Here is an 18,811-nt window from a genome sequence, read left to right as displayed (position 1 = left end):
TTCTTTGTGCCGCTGGCCACAAGAGCCTCCATCTCCCTCAACTATATTGCTGGCCTTAAGAGCTCTTACTTCTCCATTCCTCAACGTTATTCTCCACAAGAGCTTACGCCACATCATTCAACTACATCATTGTCTACAGGACTTGTGCTCCATCCCCTCTGCTGTATCTTGTCTATCTCACTCAGTTTATTCCCCTAAAGGGTCTCGCTTGACACTCCTGGTAAGGGCCACGACCTGCGGGCCGACGCAGCTAAGACTAAACCACCTTGCGGAGGTTCCTGGTGAAAACCGTACGTTCGTTAGACTCCGCGCCTTGCTAGGAGTAGCGTCAAGTTGGGCAGATCAAAGAATCCAATTTACCAAACCGTGACACAGAGTCCATGACCTTTGGATGTTTAAGAGAACTGCCTGAATGTCCCTGAATTGCACGGTACTGCTGCTTGGTTCCTAAGAATGGAATGATCCCTTGATATTGGGAGGAGAAGGAGAATCCCTGGATAGTGGGATGTCAGTTAATCCATGTTGGAGCATGAACCTCTGAAGTATGTCCATTCTGTGTTGACACCTGTGAGAGTGAGTCCAGCATTACTAGCACCCAGGAGCAGATCTAGACTTTTTTCTTTAGGGGGAGGACGATTTAGCATAGCCATGTCCCTCCTTCACTGATTGGTTGGCCTCGCCACCTTCCTTCCCGATGATTGGACTTCTCAGCAGCAATTTTAAGTTAGGAAGATTGCTGCTAGGGGGAGTGATTGCCCCAATCGGCCCCCTCTGGATTCACCATTGCTAGCACCTAGTCGATCAACGACATGGAGGAGCTGTTGCTGCTCTTTCATGTCAGCGGCTGGCGCTTAAGTGGTATTTTCACAGGGTAAATAAGAACACTGACAAAATGCCACTTACACTGTACAGTGTTTAAGGTGTCCCTTAAACCTTGGCACTTTAGGCAAACGCTTTAAGTCGCCTAGTGATTACAGCAACCAGGTGCAGAACCATGGCCAAGGAGGTAGGAGTCCAGAAATTTCATTTAAGTCTGCTGTACCCCCTCACCCTGCTCTTAGACTTGCACAACGGGCACCTCTTTTGAGCTTGCACAATTCAGTTTGACAAACATTTTTGCTTTATTTTGCAACAATTTCAGCATGGCCTGCAGTGTTCACATGCTCTGTATATGACGTTTTATGGGATCACTCATAAAGCATATAGTATCCTATGCTGCAGGGAAGCTTATAGAAGACAAGAACAAAGTACAAGGTTTTGTGTTCACTTTTGAGAGGCTTCTTTTCAGCACTCCTGTTTTTAGTAGCTACTAGCTGAAGTACCCGGCATTGCTCAGGTTTAAATCTTCAAGTTATTGAGTTATCAATGAGTTAGATGAAACTGTCAACACTTTAAAAATAATTAGCAGCTTAGCAGCTCTTCTATCACACCTATGAGGTGGCTGCCCGGTGTCGTTTCTGTTTTCATATTAACTGTCCCCCCTAAAACCTGGCCAGGATAAAACTGGGCCAGCTCGTGCTTGTTTCATAGCAATCGGTGCAGGGCAGTGGTGGGGATTCCAACAAATTAACAACCGGTTTTCTGCTCTAATGACCTTTTTAAGTATACAAAAAGATATACCGAAAAGGTAGTTTAATATTTCATGCATTTAAAAGTCAAATAAGAACAATGAAAGAGGTACACAAAGCTAGATTATGTTATAAGAAAGTTTTGTGCCATGCTGCTTTTACCCCCCTTCACACTGTGCCATGCTGCTTTTACCCCCTTCACACTCTGCCATGCTGCTTTTACCCCCTTCACACTCTGCCATGCTGCTTTTACCCCCTTCACACTGTGCCATGCTGCTTTTACCCGTTCACACTCTGCCATGCTACTTTTGCTCCCCCTTTACACTGTGGCATGCTGTTTTTACCCCCCCTTCACATTGTGTCTTGCTGCTTTTACCCTTTTTCCCTTTTTTGAAAGGACCCTGCTCCCCCCACCTACGAAGAGGGTGGACTGAGTCTGAAGCCACCGGTTCTTTGGTGCAGGGGTGTCGAAGATATTCACCAACAAACAAACAAGCTTCTTCTAAGAAGCTTAAGAAAGCAAACATTTAAATCTAGTTTACATACAAAGCAGGAGCCCAATTACAGGTAATTTATGTAAACACAGGAAAAATACCAGGTAAATTGAATTAGTTCCACGAAAGAAGCAGAGTCACTCATGAGTTCTTGTTGCTTACAACCAGTTGCCACTAGGGGGCAGAGAAAATCCCACTAAATGGAGTTTGCCTGATAGGCAACACAGCTTTGAATTACTTAGGTCCATGACTAAATGTCCATACAAAGATAAATGTATCTAGCACAATAATGATTCATCATCTTTTGTACAAAATTATTTCTTTTTTGATCATAATCAATTGAAGGTTGTGATAAACAGTTCTTTTTTATTCACTTTTTTTTTCTCTTATAAGCAGTGATGAAAGTGGAAATTTAGAAGTGGTGGTATGAAAAATGTAATGTGAATGTAAGTGAATGGAATTTGATAGTTTCTCTATAAAGGCAGTAGGAGAAGTGGCAGTATGGCATACCACCGTACACCATACTTGCCAACTCTCCCGGAATGTCCGGGAGACTCCCGCTTTTTGCGAGAGTCTCCCGGACTCCCGTGCCAGTGTGGAAATCTCCCGGAACTGCCCACTTCACTAGGAAGTGCCCCACTTCCTAGTGAAGTGGGCAGAATTAGCTCCCAAATGCCGCGATTCCCGGTGAATCGCGGCATTTGGCCCCGCCCCCCCCGCTGTCAAATGACGCGTCTTTCGTCATGCCGTCACTGGGGCGGGTCCAAAATGACGAGCATTTTGGAGCCCTGCCCCCGTCACGCCCACCTCCCATGACAGACTTTTTTAGTGTCTCCTTTTTGTTTCCATAGGATTTACAATAGTCTTGCTTTTTTTGGATGTGTCTATCTTGTTATTAAGACAGGTTTCCTTACCAGCACTGTCCTAACTAAAACAAGAAAAAAACAGTTCTAAATGTCAATGACATGTAATATAAATGTATAATAACAATGGGATGAATTTCCCATGTCATGTGCTACCTCTCCAGCTTCTGGGGTGTAACAAGTGTGATTTAATCATTGGCTTTGTATGATTAAGTGGAAGGTTGTTAGGTCTCTTTGTCATAGTTGCCAACTCCCGGAAACTTGTTTCCGGGAGAGGGGGCGAGACTGGAGGGCGGGAGGGGGCGGGGACGAGGCCAATCGCGTCATTCTGACCCCCCCTCCCCCCCTGGCGAAAACGTAATTTGCGTCGCGGGGGGCGGGGCCAAAATGACGCAATTGGCCTCGTCCCGCCCCCTCCCGCCCTCCAAAATGACACGATTCTCAGTGAAATCCGGGATGCGGGAGAAATGCCATCTCCCCCGGGAGCCCGGGAGACTGACCCGAATTTCGGGAGTCTCCCGGACTTTCCGGGAGAGTTGGCAAGTATGCTCTTTGTGCCTTAGATGTAAATATTGCTGCATTTGTGTAGATTCAAGAAAAAATGTGCTGGATAAGCTATGTCCTCATTATATTGAGAACCGTCCTATAACTTAAAAAGAGAATATGCAGAATTTCTTGTCTCTATGCCTATTTCTTCTTATTGATTTACACAGCTCCTGCAATACAGCTTGAATACCATGGTAAGATATCATGATATCGTGGTTTAATGTGCATTTTTATGCTGGCAGGATGTTATTTACTGACTCCCTCCTGGTGTTAATATACTGTATAATTCACAATATAAGTAATATAACAATTGTATGCTATCCCTTAAGTTTATATAAGTGACCTGTGTGAATACAATTGAATTGTTTTTTTGTGCCCCATAATTTCTTCTACCTCTAAATATATATCGTTATTATTAGGGATGTGCACCGGCGACTTTTGAGGTCTCGTGTTTTGTGTTTTGGATCCGGATTTTCGTTATTTTTGAGGTTCGGATTTGTCTCGCAAAACACTTGACGAAAGGTCTCGGTTCGGATTTAAGGTATTGGATTCGGATTTTTTTTGAAAAAAACATAAAAAGTTTAAAAATCAAGTTTTTGGGCTTATTTTCACTCCTAGGCTATTATTAACCTCAATAACATTCAATAACAAGCATTTCCACTAATTTACAGTGTATTCTGAACACCTCACAATATAGTTATTAGTCCAAAACGTTGCAACAAGGTATCTTTCTGGACTGCGTAGAGGAGTGGGTCACCACAATATATATTAAAAACCCTGAACTTTTATGATTCGCACCAATAATTGTACCTGGACTGCGTAGAGGAGTGGGTCACCACAATATATTAAAAACCCTGAACTTTTATGAATCGCACCAATAAATGTACCTGGACTGCGTAGAGGAGTGGGTCACCACAATATATTAAAAACCCTGAACTTTTATGAATCGCACCAATAAATGTACCTGGACTGCGTAGAGGAGTGGGTCACCACAATATATTAAAAACCCTGAACTTTTATGAATCGCACCAATAAATGTACCTGGACTGCGTAGAGGAGTGGGTCACCACAATATATATAATAAGAAAACCATCAACTTGTTTGATTCGCACCAATAAATGTACCTGGACTGCGTAGAGGAGTGGGTCACCACAATATATTAAAAACCCTGAACTTTTATGAATCGCACCAATAAATGTACCTGGACTGCGTAGAGGAGTGGGTCACCACAATATCTTAAAAACCCTGAACTTTTATGAATCGCACCAATAAATGTACCTGGACTGCGTAGAGGAGTGGGTCGCCACAATATATTAAAAACCCTGAACTTTTATGAATCGCACCAATAAATGTACCTGGACTGCGTAGAGGAGTGGGTCACCACAATATCTTAAAAACCCTGAACTTTTATGAATCGCACCAATAAATGTACCTGGACTGCGTAGAGGAGTGGGTCACCACAATATATTAAAAACCCTGAACTTTTATGAATCGCACCAATAAATGTACCTGGACTGCGTAGAGGAGTGGGTCACCACAATATCTTAAAAACCCTGAACTTTTATGAATCGCACCAATAAATGTACCTGGACTGCGTAGAGGAGTGGGTCACCACAATATATTAAAAACCCTGAACTTTTATGAATCGCACCAATAAATGTACCTGGACTGCGTAGAGGAGTGGGTCACCACAATATCTTAAAAACCCTGAACTTTTATGAATCGCACCAATAAATGTACCTGGACTGCGTAGAGGAGTGGGTCGCCACAATATATTAAAAACCCTGAACTTTTATGAATCGCACCAATAAATGTACCTGGACTGCGTAGAGGAGTGGGTCCCCACAATATCTTAAAAACCCTGAACTTTTATGAATCGCACCAATAAATGTACCTGGACTGCGTAGAGGAGTGGGTCACCACAATATATTAAAAACCCTGAACTTTTATGAATCGCACCAATAAATGTACCTGGACTGCGTAGAGGAGTGGGTCACCACAATATCTTAAAAACCCTGAACTTTTATGAATCGCACCAATAAATGTACCTGGACTGCGTAGAGGAGTGGGCACTGGGCACCACAATAAAATATATAAAAAACCTTCAACAGGTCTGCATTACACTACACATACGGCTGCTCCTCCATCCTCTCCATCATATACATGTTGGAGTTTTAGCGTGTGACAACCTCTTGTTTTTGATAATGTCAGTGCATTTTGAATATTTTTCAATTTGCCCCACACCACTGAATGTACTTTATCTATGATACGCATCTATCTATCTTGACTGCGTAGTGTGGTGGCCCCGGTACACAATTTGGTACCGGGGCCACAATAAAATAAATACACCCTCCACGTGTCAGAATTCCACCAAACAAGTATCTGGACTGCGTAGTGGGGTGGCCCCGGTACCCAACTTGATACCGGGGCCACAATAAAATAAATACACCCTCCACGTGTCAGAATTCCACCAAACAAGTATCTGGACTGCGTAGTGGGGTGGCCCCGGTACCCAACTTGATACCGGGGCCACAATAAAATAAATACACCCTCCACGTGTCAGAATTCCACCAAACAAGTATCTGGACTGCGTAGTGGGGTGGCCCCGGTACCCAACTTGATACCGGGGCCACAATACCTCCTCCAAACATGCTACAGACAATTCGTCATTGAGATCCCATTAAGTATGTTAAAGACAGACAGGGTCCAAGTGTTATTAGTTGACTTTGTAAAGAAAAAAACTGTCCCTGTTGCACATAGTCGTGCAATGAAGACTTACTTTTTCATTTAAAGGCACGATCTTTCAAGTGTAGTGTTTGTAAGTCTAAGTCATATTATACTTTTGGTAAAATTGGTTTTTTTTGTTCCTCTTTATGTTAATTAATTAGTAATAGAATTAAAGTAGGAAATAGAATTAAATAGAATTAAAGTAGGAAATAGAGTGGTATAGAGTTGTAGTGTGGTATAGATAGAGTGGTCCACACAATATAATAATAAAACCCTCAACTGGTCTGAATTCCACCAAACAAGTATCTTGACTGCGTAGTGTGGTGGCCCCGGTACACAATTTGGTACCGAGGCCACAATATAATTTAAAAACCCTCCACGTGTCGGAATTCCACCAAACAAGTATCTGGACTGCATAGTGGGGTGGCCCCGGTACCCAATTTGATACCGGGGCCACATTACCTCCTCCAATTTCCAAGTGTAGTGTTTATAACATCTTAACACTACACTAATTCTAGCACGTCAAAACCTCTTGTTTTAAATAATGACAGGGCATTTAACTTTTGATTTAATTTATTGAATTTGTTGGCATTTTCTTTTACTTTTTGAACATGGCAAACGACTGTTGAATGGTCACATAATGCCAAAAAAAAAGGTGCAAGATGGAATTGTCCTTGGGCCCTCCCACCCACCCTTATGTTGTTGAAATAGGACATGCACACTTTAACAAACCAATCATTTCAGCGACAGGGCCTACCAAACAACTGTGGCTGAAATGATTGGTTTGTTTGGGCCCCCACACCAATAAAACAATTCATCTCTCCCTGTACAAACTAAACAGGCTCTACTGAGGAAAGATGTCGTCCTTATCCTCAACCTCTGATTCCTCTCCCCCTACAGTGTGTACTTCCTCCTCCTCACACATTATCAATTCGTCCCCGCTGGACTCCACAACCACAGTCCCTCTGTACTGTCTGGAGGGCAGTGCTGTACTTCATTGAGGAATTGATTATTCATTTTTATAAACATCATTTTTTCAACGTTGTGAGGAAGCAACCTCCTTCGCCGCTCACTGACCAGGTTCCCCGCTGCACTAAAAACTCTTTCCGAGTACACACTGGAGGGGGGACAACTCAGTTAAAAAATAGAGCCAGTTTGTACAGGGGCTTCCAAACTGCCTTTTGGAGTTCTACCACGTCACTACCTCTAGTTAATTTAGATTGCAAGGCTTGTAAATATAAATACTTTGAAGATAAAAAAAAGCAGGCTGCACAGACTGTGGAGCTAGAAAGTGAAATTAAATGGACCACGTTACTTTGGTGGCTATCTATGCCCCCCCCCCCCGCCCTACACTTGTAGTTGAATATAAATAAAGCAGCCTGCATAGACTGTAGAACTAGCAATTCAAATATACAAAGAAATGGACAAAGGCAGTTTGGTATCTGTCTGCATCAGATCCCCTCTCCACTAGGAGTAAAACAGAAAACTTTTCAGCCGTTATATAATCTAGAATATAAATAGAAATTGAGAAATGCAATTTGGTATCTGTCTGCATCATAATCATCAACATCCTCCTCAGCGCCAGCTACATCAATATCCTCCTCCCAGTGCACAACATTCACACCTTCATTAGCCAAATCTGTAACTGGACTGTGGGTGATCCTTCCAGCATATGCAGAGGGTGTGCTGCAAATGCTGGATGGAGTCACCTCTTCCCGTACAGTGATGGGAAGGTCAGGGTTCACAACCAACAACACCCTTGGACTCGCCTTGGGGATTTGTGATGTCATCTGTTTAGAAGGCAGAGTTCTTTGCTGTTTTGTTGTTGTTGCTGACAGCATAACTCTCTTAAATTTTTTGTAGGGGGGGGGGAGGAGGGCTTTGATCCTTGGGTGAAGTTGGACCACTAGTCATGAACACGGGACAGGGCCTAAGCCGTTCCTTGCCACTACTTGTCGTAATTGGCATATTGCCAACTTTACGTTTCTCCTCAGATGATTTTAAGTTTCTTTTTTTGCTGTTTTTTGAGAACTTGGGCTTTTTGGATTTTACATGCCCTGTACTAGGAGATTGGGCATCGTACTTGCCAGACGACGTTGATGGCATTTCATCGTCTATGTCATGACTAGTGGCAGCAGCTTCAGCATTAGGAGGAAGTGGGTCTTGATCTTTCCCTACTTTATCCTCCAAATTTTTGCTCTCCATTATATGTAGCACAAGATACTGCAGAATGTGTGAACTTGGTAATATTGCAGTACCAATGGACTTATAATGCTGGATTGGTTTTGCAAATTTGGTTATAATTATTATATATTTTTTTTTTTTTTTAATTTTTTATTTTTTTTTACTTTTTTTTTATTTTTTACAAACTTGGGAATAATGGGGAAATAACTATGCCCTTAGAAGCACAGAGCACAGGACACAGCACCACTGGACTGAACAGGACACGGCACAGGACCCAGCAGCACTACGGAACTCAGCAGGACAGAGCACAGGACACAGCACCACTGGACTGATACTGCAGAATGTGTAAACTTTGTAATATTGCAGTACCACTGGACTTTTACTGCTGAATGTGTGAACTTGGTAATATTGCAGTACCAATGGACTTATAATGCTGGATTGGTTTTGCAAATTTGGTTATAATTATTATATTTTTTTATTTTTTTTTAATTTTTTATTTTTTTTTACTTTTTTTTTATTTTTTACAAACTTGGGAATAATGGGGAAATAACTATGCCCTTAGAAGCACAGAGCACAGGACACAGCACCACTGGACTGAACAGGACACGGCACAGGACCCAGCAGCTTTACGGAACTCAGCAGGACAGAGCACAGGACACAGCACCACTGGACTGATACTGCAGAATGTGTAAACTTTGTAATATTGCAGTACCACTGGACTTTTACTGCTGAATGTGTGAACTTGGTAATATTGCAGTACCAATGGGCTTATACTGCAGGATTGGTTGTGAAAATTTTGTGGTAATTAAAAAATATTAAAGTAGTTTTTGGTATTTTATAAAAAAAAATTTTTTTTATTTTTTTAAACACAGGGGAATATTGGGGAAATAACTATGCCCTTAGAAGCACAGAGCACAGGACACAGCACCACTGGACTGAACAGGACACAGCACAGGACCCAGCAGCACCACTGACCTCAGAAGGACAGAGCACAGCACACAGCACCACTGGACTGATACTGCAGAACACAGCACAGCACAGCACAGCACAGCACAGCACAGCACAGCACAGCACTAAACAGCACAGAACTAAACAGCACAGAACTAAACAGCACAGAACTAAACAGCACAGAACTAAACAGCACAGAACTAAACAGCACAGAACTAAACAGCACAGAACTAAACAGCACAGAACTAAACAGCACAGAGGACCACCTAACACACCCTCCCTCTACCCTGATCAATGCCCGAGTGAAGATGGCGGCGACTAGCGGGGAATTTATAGGATCCGAGTATCGCGAGATCCGACAACGGGATTATGAGTCAGAGCCTCAGTTTCACTTTTGAATTTGGCGCCAATACCCGGATCTGTCTCGGATCCGACTCGGATCCGCAACGTTCGGGTGGGCTCGGATTTCAGAAATCCGAGCGCGCTCATCCCTAGTTATTATGCTATATCTCTTAGAATATTAACCATTTTTGAGCAATGTTTATATGTAGTTGTTTTTTTTATTTTTCATCTTATATTATTGGTTACATGTCCTGTGCAGATGTTGTTATGCATGAACAGTTGAAACTGAAAACATTTTAGTCATGACGTTTAGCAGTAATTGTTGTCTTCTGTTTATTACAAGTATTTAGGAAACCAGACTGGGTGAGCTCTGTGCTACAGTGACTTTGCACAATCAGCTTGTCCAGTGTAAATGGCAATTTGACTACACATATACCTTTGTCACCTATTGTTCTGACATATAGTACAGTATATAGTGATAGAATGGCAGAGACTATGTTACATATTTTACTTGTTTACATGTTATATTTTTTTAAATAAAGATGATTGCAGCCAGGGCCTTTGGAAAAGCACAGACACTGCTCCCCTCTAGGGTTGTTCCCTTTCAGCAATGCTGCCCCCCAAACCCCACTCTCCTACTTTTTACCTTATGTGAAGCAATCGGGGGTTGGGGGGGAGGGGCACAGCATTGTCTACTCCTCTCAGACTGGGAGTGTGGCCCTGGGTTATGACATCATAGGCCAGTGCCGCTCTCCCAACCCATCACTAACATGGAGGAGCAACAGCTGGCAGCTTCACAGGAAGAAGAATCTTGTGGGGCAAGCAACAGGGAAAATAAAAACACTGAATGAGTGACATTATATTACCCCTGATGCCCCAGATGACCACTTTAGGTCGCATAGTGTGTGGGCAGCACGGTGGCTAAGTGGTTAGCACTTCTGCCTCACAGCACTGGGGTCATGAGTTTGATTCCCGACCATGGCCTTATCTGTGTGGAGTTTCTATGTTCTCCCTGTGTTTACGTGGGTTTCCTCCGGGTGCTCCGGTTTCCTCCCACAATCCAAATACATACTAGTAGGTTAATTGACTGCTAGCAAATTGACCCTAGTCTGTGTGTGTGTGTGTGTGTATGTTAGGGAATTTAGACTGTAAGCTCCAATGGGACAGGGACTGATGTGAGTGAATTCTCTGTACAGCGCTGCGGAATTAGTGGCGCTATATAAATGGTGATTGTGATGATGATAGTGGTAGCCCCGACCCTAATATGCAGCTTTGCATACAGAGCATTGTATTGTCTAGTCTGAGTAAAGAAAAACAAAAATCTCCCAGCACACAGCTGTCAACTAGTAAACAAAGACCAAATAAAACTTTAATTTCTAAATAAAAAGCAGCAGTCTAAAGCTGGGTACACACTACACTGTTTTCGTCCAATAAATGTCTCCTCAACAGCCGACATACGACCGCTCGTTCAAAAGTCGGGTCAGTGTGTGCAGTGACACGATGGTTAAAAATCTGCCCAAATGGACGATTATCGCCTCATTTGGTTGGTCGTACCATTTAATATTTCCGTTCCAATCTCGTTTCCGCTGTGTAGTGTGTATAAACTTCCGACCGATCCACAACAGTGAGTACGAAATTACAGTCATTGCTCACGACAACATGGCTGTAAAAAGTCGCTAAAGGGACGTCCGCTCTTCCCTTTAGCGTCCTAAACAAGGCTAGTGTGTATGCAGTCCATGGACCGAGCGATCGGAACATCGAACGCATGTAAAATCGCTCTGCATAAAAAGTTGGTCGAAATTTCTGTAGTGTGTACCCAGCTTTAGTTACACACATTTACAAATATATGATAAGCTACCCACCAATTCGCAGAGCTTCTGCCTTAAGGTAATTCTACCTCTATACTCTGAGAGTCCCTACTTTAGACCAATATTTTCCCCATACAAGGTTATGTTTGTAAATTGAGACAAACTTACCAGGGGTTCCCCCATAAACCTCCAAACCTGTACACCTTTTTGCATAGCTGCGCATTGTGCGTCCCTACAAAGAGATAGCATGCATATGCACAAATGCAGATTTATTATCTCATCTGACCCTTATGATTAGAGAGGTTGAACGGGGTTAGAAAGGGGCAGTATAATGCAGGCAGAGCACAGTAGGGACATGTTCACGTAAATGTAGCTGATGCCGACCAGCACAGATACACATATTTGCCTGCCAGGAGCCGAACCTATTGCGGGTGCTGGAGAGCAAGTGCAAATCCGCACTGATGATGATGATGATGACCATCGCCATTAACTAGTCACTTCTGAAGATTGCAGATTTGCATTTCCTGCTTATACCACTTTTCTTCATTCCTCGTGGCTCCTCTGGATTCAGTGGTCGTTTGTGTCAGTTTATTTGGCAGTCAGACCAAAACAGCATGAGAGGTATGTCAATTTTGATATTTACAGCAAATAGCCAGTACGTGTCAGGCTAGCAAAACGGATGTGAGCAAACGTTTCTTTTAGGAGATTTCCATAATGATTATGTTTTCGAGGGCTAATGCCTAAGCATAATACATTTTTTTGCACTTGTCACAAACCCGAGATGCATCCGGCTCAGCTTATGGCTGTATAATTGCTATTTTTGCGTGCGCCTTTTTGTAAGCATACATTATACTACATTTGCGTATGACTCAGCATCAGGCCCTGCACATTCACATTTCATAAATTACAGTTTTAGACAAAGACATGTATCTGGGGGTAAATGTATCAAGCTGAGAGTTTTCCGGCGGGTTTGAAAAGTGGAGATGTTGCCTATAGCAACCAATCAGATTATAGCTGTCATTTTGTAGAATGTGCTAAATAAATGATTGCTAGAATCTGATTGGTTTTTCAAACCCGCCGGAAAACTCTCAGCTTGATACATTTACCCCCTGGTGTTTCCTTACATTGGTAATGGTCTCCAGGTAAGTACCAAGTAGCCATTTTTAATGGCACTGACACTTTAAGTTCTCATTTTTTGAAACATTGTTAGAAATAATATTGAAATATACCAAACTTAAGCAGTCATTGTTTAGAATGTAAAATCTCATTTTTATATCTAGTTCCAACGTATTTTTCTCTAGCTTCGCTAGTCAACACTATCATGTTATAGAAACAAGTTTATCGTAAGATAATATACCACATCCGTTTAACACAAAATGTTTAGACTTTAGAGAGCTGTCAGGAAGTTTCATTGTTTCTGTTTGTAGTTCTACATTCACAACATGGTGTGTGGACTTGTTAGATGTGGCTGAATATCAAGCAGAATGATTGTTAGTGTTTAAAATGACTGCTCCCAGCACCAGCACTTATATAAAATCGTTACCAGCACTAGGCTATGATAGGCTGAGTAGGACACAATATCATAGGGAAACCCACAGTGTGGATCCCCGTGACATAATGTCACACAGCCCTAACATATTCAGCAGAGAGATGAATTACCTAGATGAATGTGGGCCGCTTCCCCTCCCCTACAGCCCATGCTGAAAGCACTAGCACTTCTCCCCACACCCATATATATATATAAATATCAATACCACACACGCGCATACTCTATTTTACCTATTAACTAGATTCTTAAGGCCAGGGGGGATTCTTTTAATTCTTCCAGTATTTATTCCACTGGGAAAAAAAAAATCCTATAGATGAAGAAAACATACTTCGCATGAAAATGGCAAGTCTCCCAACTTATCGGTATCTAATCAAACAGAGCAGCTTCATTCTGATTGATCATAGCGTGAGAATGCCGATCTCATTGGTTAGAAGCCCCTAAACCCTGCATGAGTTTAAGCACAATGAAGTACATTCATACAATATGCTTCATTCATAAAATTGTGTCTTTGACATCTCTATTGCATCATGTTACGCTTGAAACATATCTTCATGCAGCAGCAGAAGCATTTAACATAGTATGCTGGGTTACTCATCTTAAAATTGAGATGTAGTCATATTTCTGACAGTGAATGACACCAAAATGTCAAAAGTCAGACTGTTGACAGGTTCACTCTGTTGAAATTGTGACTGTCGACTGTAGCACAGTCAACAGTCACAATGTCGACATTCAAAGGACAATGCCAGTGGCACAAAAGAGTTAATATATTTTATTATAGTTAATAGTTAAAAAACACATTAACCTTAGTGCTGTCAGCGCCCCCTCCGGCACACTACAGCCGGCAGACCCACAAGCAGAAATAAGTAAATAAATACATTTTTTTGATCAAAAATAGCGTGCCCCCCCACACTCAAAAGTACTAACCCTAGTGCTGCTAACTAGCAAAATTTGGGGGGGAAAAAAGCATGTGGTCCCCCCAATTTTACTAGAACCAGCACTAGGCTGTGCCAACTGGTCAGCACCGGGCTGAATTACCTAGGGAGATGGGTCAGCAGAAAATAAGCGCCCCCCCTATCCCATGCATACCCAGCCATGTTCTGAAACCACTAGGGCTCTTCCCACTACCCTGGGCAGTGTGTGTGGGGTAATAAAATATATTTAAATAATAATACAGACACCATTTTGTATTGGTGTACTACAGGTCCCAGTACACCCAGGCTGCCGTTAACAGTTTGGGCATGCTGGTGCATGTAGTACTACAAGCACCAGCATACCCAAGTCAAACTGGCACTTGGGGAACCCAGTAATACTCACCAAATTTCTTGTTCTTCATCTGTAATCATTCCAATGGTCTGTGGTTGTCTCAAAAAAAGGAACCTGGTAAAATTATTTCAATGGTCCATGATTGTCCTCCATAAAAGGTACCTAATAAAATTATTCCGATAGTCTGTGGTTGTTTCAAATATAAGGTACCTAATAAAATGATTCCAATGGTCTGTGGTTGTCCCCAAAAAAAAAACTAGTACAATTAATCCCAGTTTGGAAGAAAAAATTCTATTCTTCATGCTTGATAAACCAAAATAATCCAACGAAACATGCTTGGCAAAATAAAAAAATCATTACAAACAGCACACACTAGTTCCTAACTGCAGGCGCTCCTGTCACATAATGAAAAAATGATAGCCACTAGGTCTATTTATAGCCTGGGACTTTCTGCTATGTCAGAGTGGGAAAGTCCCAGGTTATAAATAGATCTAGTGGCTGTAATTCTTTCTTTATGAGCCAGGTGCTCATGCAATCAGGAGCTAGTGTACATCATTTATAATGGTTCGGGGTTAATGTTTGTGTTTGTTGTTGTTTTTTATATGAACTATTTTGTGCCGGACCCACTGTATCGCCAGTGGATCCGGCAGCTGTTATGCCGGTGGGTCGGACAGCAGGTGCGCCGGCTGCTGCTTGCATTTCCCTTTGAATGTCGACATTATAACTGTCAACATTACTACTGTTATGTCATGTTTGAAACATGTTGACAGAATGAATCTATTGAAAGTCTGAAAAATGCAAGTACACCCATATTCAACAAGAAGAGGATCTCAAGAAACGTTCCCAGTTGAATATAAGTATGCTCTGCCTATAAGGCACTTGCCATATGCAGATAGATACAACACACTATACAATGCATATGTATATATAAAGTCCCATCAGAAGGCACATATTAAAAAATATTATTAAATACATTAACACTTAATAATAATATAATCATTAACATGAAATACATATATCTAGATGTTATTATATGTCTACTGTACATAATATGCATTTTTAGAGTTGCTCTTGATTGCAAACACATGTTCTGGCATACATACGTGACTGTTATCACTATCACTTGGCATGTATACCTGCCATGTAACAGGTGCAAGTGATGCGGCTGAAAATCACATACCTGAAAGCTGATCAGAGCTTGTATCAGACAAAAGTGCATGACACATCCTTACTGTATATTTTCTATGTGCATAAAACCCTATCCTCCCACGTTTCGCCCATGAAATCGTAGGCTTTCGGAAGCAGGGGAGGGCTGGCAAATTTTAGCCTGGGGGACAAGATTCGACACAGCAGCCTATTTTAAAGGGAAAAAAATGCAGTTGGTCCAATGACACAGCCAAAGGTAGCCCACTATGGTACCGGCCCGGGGGGCAGATGCCCTCCAGCCCCTGGTAGGAAGTGTGCTTTGCGTTCGAAGTGGAACTGGATGCATTTGCATTCACTGGCATGTAGTCCTTTTCTGAACCTGCGCAGTCCAGATTTACGAAAAATACGGCACGTATTGGAATTTACATTCCTTAATGAATCAGTCCCTCTATTTAAAAGGATTTGATTACAGCACAAATGAAACATGGCCACATAAAACAGTCCATAATAACCAATTCAAGCTTAGAGGACTAGTTGGCAGTCATGGCAACTGACAAGTATTCTAAGTATGTAGCAGAACTGAAAGGGACACAAAGAAAACTGGTGGCATTACACCTTCATCGTGACTACATGACATTTCTATTCCAAAAGGCTTTACTGGGTCATACAAAGAAATCTGTAACCTTAGTTCTCTGGATTTCTGATTGAAAGTGTTAAACAGTAGAAGGGACTATCTGTTTTCATTCTTTATTCAATGGAAAGAAATGGTTCTGGACATGTGATAAAGATACTAAACACAACAAGAGAAGGCTGCAGAATAGACATCACACACCAACCATTAAAAAGATTCCTTCCTACCATTCAAATGTCATCTCAGGAGAAATAATTAGCAATGGAAAAAGCAGACCAGACTCACAGAAGCAATGTGTTCAGAAGTATTTTCCATTGCTGCTGTGCTCAGGAAAGAATGAATTTTCTTTGTTTCACAACTGGACTATTAGAAGTTATCCAAAACAATAAAAACGATATTTAAGTTGGTTAATATATGTTAAAAAGTAATATTTTTCCCAAACAAATCCATATAGTTTATGGAAATGCTGGTGGATTCTGCTGAAATGAAACCAAAGAGAAAGAAAAATTTGGTGTTCTGATATCAGTAACAGTTGTGAAGTGTAAAATTCCATTGTGTCCGAGATTTCCAAGGATAATCCTCTAATTTTTTTATTCTAAATAAATGCCCACCAACCTGCATTGCTTACAACAGATTTAATTGACAGCTGTTTACCTGTGTCCCCCATAGGTGCAGGAAACACTATTTATTTATTTAATTTAGTTTCTTTTTTCCTTTATTAGAGTTGATCAGCAGCCAATTTGCCACTGAAAGCTTGTGCAAAGTGGTATGAGCCTGCACATTATATAAATCAGTGGTTGCCTAGGGAATCATAAAGCCCTGTGTGTGCATCTATCTTCACATCCTAACAAAGCCTATTTTATACTTACCCTTATGTTTACTTCTAGGGCTTCTTTATAGCTTTGGAATTTTCTTATGGTTTTCACATCTTTTAGACATCTGAAAACCTGCATGAAATATATAACACATTGATTTCCATGGCACTATTAACACACATATTTTTTTCTTCATTCATTCTGATATTCTGCTGGCCAACTAGGTATGCCAACAACAGGGCTGCTACCAGAAATTGTGGGGCCCAGTACAAACAAAGCATACATTCTACCCCCCTTCCCACTTTACACCCGTCTCCTTCGGCCTAGTTGATACAGAGTGTAGTGTGGAGCCATAGCTCCAGAATGCTATGATATACCCCTACCCTGTTAGTGGTCGGTATTTTACATGCCCCCCCAAACTTCCACACATGTCATAGCACCTCCTCACATGCCACTCAGCTTCCCACATGCCCCCACACACCAGATCTCCCAACATTCCCCTTACATACCACTCAGATTGCCCCTCATATCTTCCCACATGGCCCTCAGACTTCCCAACATGCCCCCAGACCACCCACATGTTCCTTACATGCTCCTCAAACCTGCCCAAATACCGTTTACATGCCCATCAGACCTCCAAGCATGCCCCTTACATGCCCATCAGACCTCCAAACATGCCCCCAGACCACCCCACCTGACCCATACATGCCCATCAGACTGTCTGTTAATAGTCAATTATAGAGTGTGCAGCGGCAGGAATATGTGATTGTGATGTCATCAAGCATCACATAAACTCCCCTGTCATTAGCATGGATTGAGTTGAGAGGGGCTCCTCCCTGCCAGGACTCCCTACAGGCTCTTTCATGTATCTCATCAAGCCCTGCCGACATCGATGACCACAGACGCAAACTGCCTCTGATACACAGACAAATGGGAGCACAGGAGGGCCACCTTGTCAGTCCTGACACCTGACACAGCCCCCGGTACCCCCCTGATGGCGGTACTGGCCAGCAGAAAGAGGCTGTGCTAAATGAGGCATTATAGTGTATTGGAGTGGTGTAGAGAAGTAAATGGGATTTTATGGGAAGAAAAGCATTGCATACAAAACGCTCGCTCATCTCTAATACTGAAGACATGCCCCTGTAGACAACCAGGATTATTTGTCTGGCTCAGCCAAGCAGTAATTCCATGCAGGTATAAAATGATCAACTAGTAGTGTGCGTACATATGGACAGACATTTGGAAAACAGAGATACAATAGGCCTCATGACAAATTAAACTCAATAGATCATTGAACTAATTCAAGGACTTCTTCTCACAAAAGAGAATTACAACAGTCAGACAGATTGCCTGGGGAGCTGCATGGGTCTATGTAAATATATTTAGCAATGTTTATAATTGTTAGTATTGTTCAGCTTGTAGAACAAATTGCACGGCCTATACACGGCTATTACCTGTTCTGTTAAACATTACTGATGTCTGTATCTGCATATCATGGAATTTAACCTTGTGGGTGAATTGCCAATCAAGTCTTTTATAACCATTAACTCACAAGGGGACAAGCACCACTTGTCCTCGGGATCATTTTTACTCAGTGCTCCATTGCCTTTTTCTGGCCACTCTCCATAATAATGTTCATTTTGACAGTAAGAGTCAATGATATTTCTATGGTGCCAGTTTGCTAGGTTGTTCACACTGGGGACAGAGGTAATTTATTTAGGTGATCAAGTAGAATAAAAGTTTCACTTTATATAAAGGTTTCCCCGTTGTCTCTTCGCCACCTTTAACTCCCTCCTTTCTCCCCCCCCCCCCCCCCTCCGGTCCCTCTCTCCCTCTCAGCTGATGACTTCGCCACTTTTTTCTCCTCCAAAATTGAAGCCATCAGACTCAACATCTCCTCCTCCAACCCCTCTCCCGCTGCCATTTC

Source organism: Mixophyes fleayi, chromosome 4 (genome assembly GCF_038048845.1).
Source record: "Mixophyes fleayi isolate aMixFle1 chromosome 4, aMixFle1.hap1, whole genome shotgun sequence".
Classification (NCBI taxonomy): domain Eukaryota; kingdom Metazoa; phylum Chordata; class Amphibia; order Anura; family Limnodynastidae; genus Mixophyes; species Mixophyes fleayi.
This window is presented reverse-complemented; position numbering follows the sequence as displayed.